Here is a 12,532-nt window from a genome sequence, read left to right as displayed (position 1 = left end):
TCTCTGATGTCGATATCCGACGGCTTGTCTTGGCGTATGTAGGCTTCTATGTTGATTGAGGTGGCCGTGTCTCTTCCCTTCCTAGGGGGTCTTGTATTTATACCCATAGATGTTCCATTATCCAAGTAGAACTAGGGAAACCAATATGGATACAATCCGAGTAGTCCTTGTCGTTTCCATGTAGAACTCTGGTTGTCTTTCCTTACCGGAACTCCTCCTATATCTGAAGGTTGTTTCCGTATAGGACATGATATGTGGTGGGTCCTGCCGAGATTTAGTCAACTTCTATTAAGTATGTGGTATCCATAACCATGACAAAGTATATATTCAAGACATTAATTAAGACTTAAGTATCAGATAGTTCAAGCAGGCAGGTTTAATGAGCTGAGTACAGAAGCTCTTTGTCAAAATATAATATAATACGCAATTCTTTTAAAGAATAGACCACGCTAAACTTATTGCAATAAGTTTCGGTCCATTTTTGCAATAAGATTTTAGCACGATCTATTCTTCAAATAAAATTTTCAAAATGGTCAAATTGTCAAAATTTCAGAAAATACTCTTTGTCACAATATAATGCAATATGCAATTCTTTATACCATAAATACTGCTTAAACAGACAAAACGCTAATTTTAGCGAAGTTACATTAAGAAGGTTTTCACTTCACGTCAGACCAGCACAAAGAGCCTATTACAAGGTCCTTAGTTTTACTATAGTGTAATAAACCAGCAGCCAAAGAAACTACATCCAAGACAAGGTCCATGATTCAGTCGACGATGTTTTATCAACTCCATGTTATGCTTGATGTCTTCAGCGTCTTTCTCCCACGTCTCACGCCAGTAACCAAAGAACGAAAGTCTGAACCAATTTCAGGACACATCCAATCAATTTGTTCGAATACATAATTCATGGCTTTTCAACGTTAATTAAAGCATCACATTCATATATCAGTACATGACATGGCAAACCACAAAGCCAAGGTTGCCATAATCTAAGCTACGACCAAATTACAGAAATCTTTGCATTTGCGAATAAATGACCAAGAGAGAATAGATTAAATCGCATGCACTATTTCAGACACGTTTGGTATTCACTTCCAAATATGAGAGTATGTACTAAACCTTAGGAGATATATGATTGCGTCCATATTCTAATACAGAAGTATATGATACTTGCTTCAGATAAAATCTGACAAGGAGAACAAAAGTTCAAACTCGTCATAAAAAAATGTGTGCGTGTTGAGAAGTAAAATTATAAAGGTACCATTTTGCCATCGTTCTGAAGGAGCTAACTCTGTTATTGAATATCTGATCCTTTTTTTCATAAACTCACTAATACGTATGAGCTAGCTTTGATTGATCATCATCAGCTAGAAGTGAAATTGTAAGTCAATAGTGAAGATAAATGATGGTTTAGAGAGAGAGAGAGAGAGAGAGAGAGAGAGAGGGAGAGAGAGAGGGAGGGAGGGAGAGAGAGAGAGAGAGAGAGAGAGAGAGAGAGAGAGAGAGAGAGAGGGGAGAGGGTGGGGTGGGGAAGGGGGATGAACTCACCAAAATATCCCAACTGCATACAACCATCAAGGGTCACGCATTCGTGTGTGATAGAGAGCTAGCTAAAGGGCTGGCACAGGCAACAAAATCAAGGCAGCAAGTGCCAGAATAATGGGACATGATCACATTCAACGACAAGAAATATATAGTATTTTCCGAGAATTGCCCATCCTCTGCTAGAAAAATTCCCATGTTGAGCTATTTTGATCTGAATCCAAAGAAACTATTAATCAAAAAAGAGAAGGTGCAGATTTGCAGTTCACTGGGTACAAAAGTTAGATGCACCTCTTTAACATTTAGCAGATTGCTCTCGACATATGACAACAACTTCCCAGTCAATTGAGCTATTGTCCTTTAGACCCTCAAACAGCTCCTCCTTTTGTGTATATATGCCTTCATTATATATATGTCTGAAAAAAACCAAACAAAAGGGGGAAATTTATGAACATCCCTGCTAGTTGGTTATTTTACAAGGCATTGGAAAAAATAAGAAAAAAAATATGATCTACTCCATAGTAATGACACCCTGAAACAAACAGATACAAGAACACCAATAACCGAGCACATGGGAAATCCTAATAATTAAATTGACAACACAAAAAAGAAACTACCAAGACCACAGGCAGCAAGCATGACTTGGAGTGAAGAAAGCTGCTAACAACATAGGGCAGGCTCCCATCTGCCACCAGCCGGCTCAGATTGCACCAGCAGCAAGCATGTTGGAGTATGCAGCAACAATCATGAAGCAGGATAGGCTTAGTTGGTGATCTTGGGGTTGGTGTGGTTGTTCATCTTGAGCTGAACAATACAACCATAAAATGTTAGTCCTACTGCTAGGTATGAAAACTCAGTTCAAATTTTTAAGAAGGTATCAGATCTATCACAACTGAGGGTTATTAATAGTAGAAAATGTAAGCAGTGTCAACTGTAGAGCAGATTTACAACATATTAATTCTTGGGCTAGCTTTAACATATGTTATGCAGATTTACAGAGATGTAGTTCACTAATTAATAACCTGCAAATTTTTGTATTTGTGCAATGGCCATCTATGAGAATTTCAGGATCGATATATCACGAACATTGCTTACATAATCTTCACTGCATCGTTCCATTTTTTATTTTCATCCACTCTGAAACAATCAAGGACCAGATTAGTTTTGAGACTGCAAGATCCAAATTAGTTTGCTCCAACATATAATTTGAATCTTTCTGCTTGGTAGCAACACTCTCAACTTCCCAGCAGTTCATAGCCCTAGAGTCTATACATAGTAATTGGATATTTCATTACATTAGCATAAATAACAACAGAGAGAATCCTGCAATCATTAGTATAAATAACAACATAGGGGACATGACAATATGACATTCTCACTTACAGAGAAATCAATTTCTGGTAATACATTGGCTAAGCAGCATTTCGTTGAACACCTTTTGGGCAAAAAAGAGCATTAGTGATCCTGCAATCTGTAATAACCCTCGACACTCACAGTGATGATTCTTGACAAATGAATGGGTTGCAACGTAAAGAGAACGAACCAATTAACCATGCGTCCCTTCTCCGGCAGAAGTTCTGCCGGAGGGATCGTGCTCGGATGGTACCGGGGGCATGGAGCGCTGGAGGCGGGCACAGGTGTCACCTCTCCCATGGAGCGGGCGAGGCGGCTGGGAAGCAGATTGGCGAACCTCGCCCTTGGCACCGACCTGGGCGAGGGGCGAGTGAGGGATCGGCGGCGGCGTTGATCTGGGCAAGGACGAACAACCCCGTCGCACCTTGCACTTCATTCTCTCCCTCAACGCCTGGTAGTGTCACCGCGCGCAGCCGTCGTTGGAGTGAGGTCTTCAACATCTCCCATCTGTCGGCTGTTGTGGCGTCGATGCAGGGTCAGCGTCCGGTCCCCAATCGGCGGGGTGTCGGGCGACGAGCGGTGGCGACGAGCGTGTGACCTTGAGAGGCGGAGGCGTGCGATGGCGATCTGCAGTGGATGGATGGAAGCGGGGGTGCGGCCGACGGCGAGACGCGGCGGATGGATGGAGGCGGTGCCGGGGGGGGGAGTGTTGGGGCGATAGGGCGGGAGGGACCGGGAGAGCAGGCGGCAGAGGAGGAATGGATCGGTGGTGCGACCGGCGGCGAGACGCGGCGGATGGATGGAGGCAGTGCCGGCGGGGAGGAGTGCGATAGGAGGAGCGGCGATGTCGACCCGCGACGACGGCGGCGTCGATTCGGGCGAGCAGGAGTGGCGGTCGGTGAAGGCGTGGTGGGGGCGCGGCGAAGGATGAGGGGAGCGGCGTCGACGGTTGGATAGCGAGCGCGATCCGGCCTGTGGGGGAGAAAAGTGTGATTCGCGGAGGGGAGGAGTGCGTGCGATGGGATCCTCAGCACCGTCCGATCTGCCAATCCCACGGTTAATAAGTCGCGTGTCTGCTAGGGTTGGAGTGACTGTCACCACTACAGAATTTTAAAAAGTAGTAGAGATACACCATGCATGCATATGATATCCTGCAAATTATATCCAAAACATATGTTTTATTAATTCAACCGTAGTAATTTTAAGTTATTGTTTTTTATTTTTTACAAAATTAAGATATGGTTAACATTGTGGTTCTATAAAACCTTATGACCAAAATACCCATGATTATACGAACATGCCTAACCTCCTATGTAGGGATGGTAATTGTGCCCGTTTGCCCGTTTATCCGTGGGTAAAAACCCTATTAGGGTTGGTTTTGTTCGCTATTTTATACCCATGGGTTTTTTATTGGGTCAAAGGCTATGTCCGATGGGTAAATGGGCATAGGTATTGTCAGGGTTACGGATAGGGTATACCCTCTACCCTTAGATATACGTTGTATACTGATACGGTATACCCGCGCGTATACGGATATTTCCCGTGTACATTAAGGAAATTCATCACAAGATAGATGCGGAATCCACAGATAGAAGGAGTCCTACTCGGACAGAACTGGGTCGTTCCTGTATCGTGTGGGGTCCGATGTCTCCGAGTTCTACTTAGAGACCAACTGACCTGCGGTATAAAAGTGACCCCCCGGGAGGACCTAAGGCATTGAATCTTACTGCCAACACATCCACCACAGCCTACGAAGTCGGAGCCTACAAGAGCCAAGTTGCCGGGTGATCTAGTCGAACCAACTCGACTACGGTCTCGTCGGTATCATCGAGTTCTGCTATTCCATTTGTAATCTGTGGATTCCATTATATAATCCCATATCAACTGGATTAGGGCTATTACCTATTAAGGAGCCTGAACCAGTATAATCCTTGTTTCCTGTTTGCTTGATGTCGTACTACGTAGATCCTCGTACCAGCGTACCCCAATACCCTCTATATCCGGTCTACGGGTATCCCCCGTCGACAGGTATGGGTAACACTACGTATGCCCGCTTTGCCCATTTACCCGTGAAATCTAACTTATATTGTAGGCTAGAAGCAAAATCCACTAGAATACATCACTACTACAAAATCAATTTTTCATGGCGTCACTCTATTTTTTTCTCTGGCGGCCATACGCATAAACCGCCATTAAAAATATATTGAGGGGTGAGGGGCTAAGTACCACCAGCGAAAATAGATTTTCACTAGCGGCCGAGTTAACTTAAAATCGCTCCCAACCTCACACTTCTCCCCAACCTTATCCGCTCCTCTCCCATCCCCATCCCATCGCTCCTACCCATCTCTGTCTCCGTGAGCCCTTCCTCCTCCGCTCCTCTCCTTTCCGCCGCCGCCACCGCGCGCTCTTCCTCCTCCGCTCCTCTCTCGCCCACCACCGCGCGCCCTTTCCTCCTCCGCTCCACTCCCACCCGTCGCCGCCACCGCGTGCCCTTCCTCCTGCACTCCGCTCCCACCCGCCACCACCGCGCGCCGTCGACACTCGGCGACCACGACGACGACGCCGGCCGAGAGAGCGGATCCACCGCCAACTCAGGATCCGGAGGCTCCTCCCCTCCCTCTGTACCCTCTCCTTCTCCCAGATCTAGCTGGAAGGGAGTGGTTGGCGCAGAGGAGGTGATGACGCGGTGGAGGAAGAGGATGAAGGGGAGGCGCGGTGGAGGAAAGGGTGGGGTGTGCCGATCAGCGACGGGGGTACACGAGAGCTCTGGATCTGTCGGGCGGCGGCGGTGCTCGGCAGTGCACGGGTGTCAGCGGTGGTCGGCGGTGCACGGGCGGAGAGACGTGCGAGCAGCAGAGCTCGGTTGCGGGAGGCAGATGGCGGATCCGGCGGCGACTCGTTCAAGTCCTGCATTGGCAAGTTCTCCATCGGCAAGCCATTAGGCAATCCGGCAGCCCCAAGTCCTCGGATCGACGACGGCGTGGAGCTCCTTCCTCCGTGACGAGCTGCCGCCGTGGAGCTCCGTCCTCCACCGCCGTGGAGCTCCTTCCTTCGCATCGAGCCGCTGCCGGGAGCTCGGAGCCTTGGGTTCAGCAACCGCTGCTGTTCTTCTCGTGGTGAGGCAATGGGTGATGCATGCTGGGATTGAAACATTTTTTTTGTTCCGCAGGATCGACAGCATGGTTGGCAAAATTAATTTTGATTTTTGTGATGGTGAAATTGCACTGTGAGGCCAACATATTTGAATCGATGCTTGAATTTGTGATTGTGGACTTGTATTTGTGATTTGGTGAGAAGAAGAGGATGCTTGAATTTGTAATTGAGGGCATATCTGAATCGGTTTGAATTTGAGTTTTTGTATTTTTGCACCGGAGAATATTTTCGCAGGCGATCCTCTTAAGAATGCGCCTGTGAAAATTGGTTTTCGCAGGCGGCCTTCTTAAGAACGCGCTTGCGAAAAATTGATTTTCGTAGGCGGCTCTTTTAATAACGCCCTTAAAAAATTGGTTTTCGCAGGTGGCCCTCTTAAGAACGCGCTTGCAAAAATTGATTTTCGCAAGCGGTATTATGACCGCTTGTGAAAACCAATGATTCTCTGGCCTTTACTTACTGGCGGGGCTGCTCAGCCGCCAGCACAAACCTCTTTTTACCGCCAGCATAAATGTTTTTTTAAGTAGTGCATAAGCTACGTTCTTTGTTTTATGTGGTTTTCTTTTTATTTCCCTTATTATTTTTCTCCCACTTCCTCTATCACCGCCAGAGGAGAGACCCCACACCAAGGCAGAGAATATTTAATGTTTTCAGTTCGATTCAAACTTAGAAGCTTGTAGACTTTTGTTTCACTGATTTTGTTGTAGCCGGTAAACGGGCACGCCCGCGAGCGATGGGCATGGGCAACAATCTTTGCCCGTCATGTAGTAACGGGCATACCTACGGGCAAGGGTATGGGTAGGCACTGCCCGTGCCCGTCGCACCCGATTGCCATCCCTACTCCTATGGTTTTTTGCAACTTAAGGTTTGTTTGTATGACTACCGTCAAGTGTTGGGTAGTACCAAATTAAACATAGGCAAGTTTGGCACTACCAATTGTTTGATTGGGTAATTTTGTATTTAGTTTATAGTGAAGAAAGTTCTAGACTGCTACCAAAATTAGTATGGGTGCTACCAAAAGTATTGGCTTCAATCCAAATTAACCAATAGTAGAACAAATTTTGGTAGCAATTCAAAACTGCCCTTAAAGCATAATACTGGGGTTTTGTAAAAATTATTTATTTCTTATTTTCACCCTCGACTTAACAAGAAATAACGAAGCGGTGACGATAACAAGTCAAACAGGATAGCAATTTGCTTAGCTTGGTGTGGCCCAGTAGTTTAGTTTGGAGTTGAAACGATGATAGCGAAGTGTAAAAGGCGGTTTGGATTTCTCGGATTTTCCTTCTGTGCAGCTTAGCCCTTTTAATTAGAACAGGTCAAGCAAAACTTTGAGCCTTTCGTTCTGTGAGACTGATAGACTACGACCCTGTTTGGATCAGGGCACATCGAATGCTTAACACTAATTAAAAATATTAAACATATACTAATGATAAAACCCAGGACTAATTCGCGAGACGAATCTATTAAGCCTAATTAATCTATGATTAGCCTATGTAATACTACAGTAAACATGTGTTGGCTATGGATTAATTAGGCTTAAAAAATTTATCTCGCGAATTAGCTCTCATTTATATAATTTTATTATTATACTTCTAATTAGTATTTAAACATTCGATGTGACAGCGACTAAAATTTAATTCCTAGATCCAAACACCACCTAACTACGCCATGATTTGGATTTCATGACATGCACCAAGGACACACATTGGTGGATCCATGTACATGATTCCGCACGTGTAGAAACTATAGAACAGATTTTCTGAGCTAAACGTAGCATCCATGATTTTCACATATATAGACCAGCAAGTTAATGTTACTTGTCAATTTCATGAAACTTCAATACCAGTTATTATGATTCTTTTGCTAATTTATTTTTGAGATAATCCAAGAAATATCATTGACAAACATCCAAATCCAAGAAATATCATTGACAAGTGTAAGTTTTAAGATATGCTATCGTACAAACGACTTTGTCTAAAAATGCCATCGCCGTTAGGTTCCGTTCATTCCGCGCCGTTAAATACTATAGGATGAACAATGCATTTAACGACGTGGATTGGATGGAACCCTAACGGTGATGGTATTTTTAGGATAAAGTCGTATGTACGATGGTATTTTTTGGAACTCACACTTGTCGATGACGTTTTCTAGATTTGGACGCTTGTTAATTATATTTCTTTATTAATTTATAAAACCAATAATCTGGGATGATGGCGTGGGTCCCTTCCTCTTCCCCTTCAGATGTTGATTCAATCTTCCACTTCCCCTTTATACGTTGATTCAGCAGTAACATTTTATGATTTAATTTCTGTGATTTGTTTTTAGTTTTTGGAGGCTGCGTTTGTTTCAGCCTGTTACTAATCTCTCTCCCTCGTTTTCCACGTACATGATTTTCAAACCGCTAAACAGTGTATTTTTTAAAAAAAAGTTTCTATACGAAGATTGCTTAAAAAATCAAATTAATCTATTTTTAAAAAAATAGTAATACTTAATTAATCACGCGCCAAAGAACTAGTCTGTTTTCCGTACAGAGGAGATGGGTTACTAACCCAGTAACGAACACAGCCTAAGACTTGAATGGAGTGTGTAGACCGGATGATGGGGGTCGGCGCCATGCAAATTGGCTCCAAAGTTTAAGAGCAAGGATAACAATAGATCTGACGGCTTATTATTAGCCAATCTTAAAACCAATATATATAATAGATTAGCTATAAGATTGGCTACAATTTTCTTCTCCCATCTCTATCTTTTACTTATACATTTATTGTATTTGTCTTGGAGTTTGTGTTAAGCTAGCTCTTGCATTAGAGCCAACACCTTTGATTTTTTTATCTCTCCTCCATATAAGCTTAGAGCAAGTTTAATAATATAGCCCACTACTAGCTACAAATCATCTATAGCCAATGTAATAGCCAATTCATACAATAGTTACTCACTATACTATTAATATCTAGTCCCACCTATCATACACACATTATGTCTTGGAGTCTGTGCTGCAGCTGGCTACAGATCTGTAGCCCGCTGATCTTCTCTCTCTTCCTTTATCTCTTGAAAATATGTTTATAGCTAGCTTATAGCCTGCTATTGTACCTGCTCTTACAGTAGGTTTGTTCCCAACTCCCTACTCTCGTTTTCCGCGCGCACGCTTTTCAAACTGCTAAACGGTATATTTTTTTAAAAAAAGTTTATATACGAAAGTTGCTTAAAAAATCATATTATCTATTTTTTAAAAAAAATAGCAAATACTTAATTAATCATATTTTAATGGACCGCTCTGTTTTCCGTGTTTACTGTTTGTGTTGAGAACATGTTCGTGTGAACACACCCTAAAGACTCAGTGCCAAGTTTTGATCAATTTATATAATAAGCATGTGTTTGGTTTGGGGACGAAGTGGGATGTGTTGGGTTCATCCCTATTTTCTGGAATATGATGGTTCTATTTTTTGTTTGGTTAGAGGGATGGAGCGCACCCTATTTTTTGTTTTGTTAGAGGGATGGAGTGAGATGGAATGGTCCCATCACCTGTTTGGATAGAGGGATAAGGTGGGATATCTGGATAAAAATACTTCCTCAACTAGAATTGGTGAGGTTACTTCTCACATGAACAATATATTTTTAGCACCTACAAAAATTTAATAAACTCTCACACAAAAAATACATTCGTAGCAGCCCCAAAAATTTAACAAAAAGATAAATATGTTGCCATATCATGCTCAAGCACTAATTAATCATCTCATCACAAATTACTTGCACACATCACAAACTAATTCTTGCTCACATGAAAAAAATGTCTACTGAAAGAACATGTACAGATCTGAAACGAAATCCCCATCCAATGCTGTCGTTGGGATTCTAGGAGGATTGGAGAAGGAACATCACGCATGCTGCTGACATTGGAGGCCGACGGCGGATGGAGGCTGGTTGGACACCGCCGTGGCCGCCGACGGCTCACCCCTGCTCGCGTGCTCCTGTCAAATGAGTTTCCGCAAAAGGTCTCGAATAAAAAAAATCCAGAGTCAGCAGTCAGCACTCGGGTAACGCAATCGACAAGGGTTGAGCTAGTTCCAAGCAAGTGTTTCCTTCAACTTCTCTCTTCTTTTTTTTTTTTGAACTGCTGAGATTGTGTTTTCTTGCACGGATCCTGGTACTATTTGGACAGACGCAGGCAGGGGAACCTTGAAGTCTTCCCCGGCACAGAGGATCGGGTGTGTTTCGGGGGGCAACAAGGTGGCGTGGCGTGGCCCCCACATCCAGCCTAGAAGTAGAAGGCCGCGAGACATCCTGGCCTGACCTCAAAAGCAGCTCCCCCCCTCCCCAGTCTCTCATCCGCTCTACCGTGCGCGAGCGAGAATTTTAAAATAACATAACTTTAATAAAAAAAATATAAAAATACATTTTGATTGATTAAAAAAACACAAATTTAGCACCTTATCAAATAATCAATATCTATTGAACAATCATTATTCGATTTGTATTTATCAAACAACGATTGTTCAACAGGTTAGGGTGGTCTACCGAACTCGATAGGACCCACAGCCCACACGCATGCATGCACACACATCGAATTCTCTATTTTTTTAAACTCTATCGAACAATGTTTGTTTGACACGGTTATTCGATAAGGTGTTAAATTTATGATTTTAGTTAATAAACATTTATTTTTATAATCTTCCATTAAAGATGTACTATTTCAAAAAGAAAGAAAGTTCCGAGCGTGATGCGGCTCTCGTGTGGCTGGACTGGGACGGCAGGCAGCGGCTGGCCACACGAGCTCCGCCACACGATGCCGCGGACCGGAGGGGCAGTCTCGTCCACTCGGTGGACGGGCGGTGCGCTCTCGCGCGTCACGCCGCGAAAAACCAACGCTGCACGCTATATAGACTATAGCCGGTTGCTGACGGCGGCTGGTGGTGTGGCCGAAAGCGTGCCGGCCACACGGGCAAATAGCCATATTACAATAGGGGAGGAGGAGGAAAAAAAAAGAAACTATATGCTCTGCTTTGAGCTTTCTGGTGGTTGATGGTCAGTTGGTCACACAAGAAAAAATTGCAACTTGAGTCCTCCCATCTCTAACCGTTTTTCCTTTTTCTTCCTTTTTTCTGCGTTTCATTTGCTGTCATGAGTCCTGACACCCTCCTATATGGAAAAAATAAGAAGAGTCTTGACACCCTGGTCCTATGAAGCTGTGCTCGTACTCCTGTGGCGTAGACATGCAGGTGCATGTGGTAATGTGGGATAAAGGGCCTGTTCGGCTGTCTGGTACAGCCACTGTACGTAGCTGTTGCTGCTACAGCAGCAGACTCAACTTACTGTTTGGGTTGGCTGCACAACAATAAAGTTAAGTGCAGCCGAATAGGCCCATAATCCTTGAGAACGTTAGAAACCATGCAGGAAGCCCATTAAAAAAATAATGAGGTTTCCTATAATTTCGTATGTTTTGTTTAAGTTCCACACAACCCCAAGATCCTATGGCCCTCTTTGAAATGGAAGGATTGTCAAAATAATTTTAGAGGATTTATTTTTCTAAGGATTTTTTTAATAAAATCCTTTGATTCATAGGAAGATGATATGAAAATTTTCGTAGGATTGTTTTCACCAATTCTTTAGGGAAATGAGCAAGTGACTAGACCTCTTGTGATATTTTTATTTGGTTGATTTTTTTCTATGGTACAATCAACTGGCTCATCTTTCCGATTATTGTGTTCTCAATTACTATAGGATTATAAAACATACTTCCTCCGTTTTATATTATAAGACTTTCTAGCATTATTCTCATTCGTATGTCTAGATTAATTAACATCTACTCCTTCCGTCCCACAATATAAGGGATTTTGAGTTTTTGCTTGCAACATTTAACCACTCGTCTTATTCAAATTTTTTTCTCCAAATATAAAAAACAAAAAGTTATGCTTAAAATACTGTAGATAATAAAGTAAGTCACAAATAAAATAAATAATAATTTCAAATTTTTTTGAATAAGACGAGTGGTCAAACATTGCAAGCAAAAACTCAAAATCCCTTATATTATGGGACGGAGGGAGTATATGAATATGAGCAATGTTAGAAAGTCTTATAGTAATATGAAAGGGAGGAAGTATTATTTTAATTCAAATGTTTTTTCTGTTCCTATGTGTTTTTTCACCTGTGTTTCAAAAGGGGACTTAAATTACTTTTTATGGCAACCTATGTTATTGAAATGTCGGGCACAGAACATTTTCAGTGTAGGAGAAAATAACCATTTTTTCTTGAGGACCAATACCAGGGGAGTGAAACTTGATATAGTTATTGAAGTTCAGAGTCATCATTACTGACCGGTCATCTTTATGATTTTGAATTTTATATGGATAATGAAAAAGACTAGAAGGGCAATACTAATATATATAGAGTTAAAAAAAGAGAACAAAATATTGGAACATCACTTTGAATTCTACACAAACCTATATTTTGTGCTTAACATAACATTAATATCGAGTGCATCTTT

At 42.6% G+C, this 12,532-nt stretch overlaps 1 long non-coding RNA gene across 2 annotated transcripts; it reads right to left on the bottom strand.

The window, feature by feature from the left end:
* Positions 1–574: 574 nt before the first annotated feature.
* On the bottom strand, positions 575–3,853 carry LOC4333758 (uncharacterized). 2 transcript variants are annotated; one of them, XR_001544039.3, is made up of 7 exons: positions 3,089–3,853; positions 2,929–2,980; positions 2,568–2,682; positions 2,163–2,349; positions 1,837–1,961; positions 1,552–1,759; positions 575–859 (listed from the first exon to the last, which is right to left on the bottom strand). It is a non-coding gene; the product is annotated as an uncharacterized lncRNA (long non-coding RNA). The 2 variants fall into 2 exon arrangements; XR_010740281.1 differs by having other exon boundaries at positions 2,211–2,349.
* Between the last annotated feature and the right edge of the window lie 8,679 nt (positions 3,854–12,532).

Source organism: Oryza sativa, chromosome 3 (assembly GCF_034140825.1).
Source record: "Oryza sativa Japonica Group chromosome 3, ASM3414082v1".
In the NCBI taxonomy this organism is placed as follows: domain Eukaryota; kingdom Viridiplantae; phylum Streptophyta; class Magnoliopsida; order Poales; family Poaceae; genus Oryza; species Oryza sativa.
Note: the sequence above shows the minus strand (reverse complement) of the source record. Positions and strands in the feature narration are given on the sequence as shown.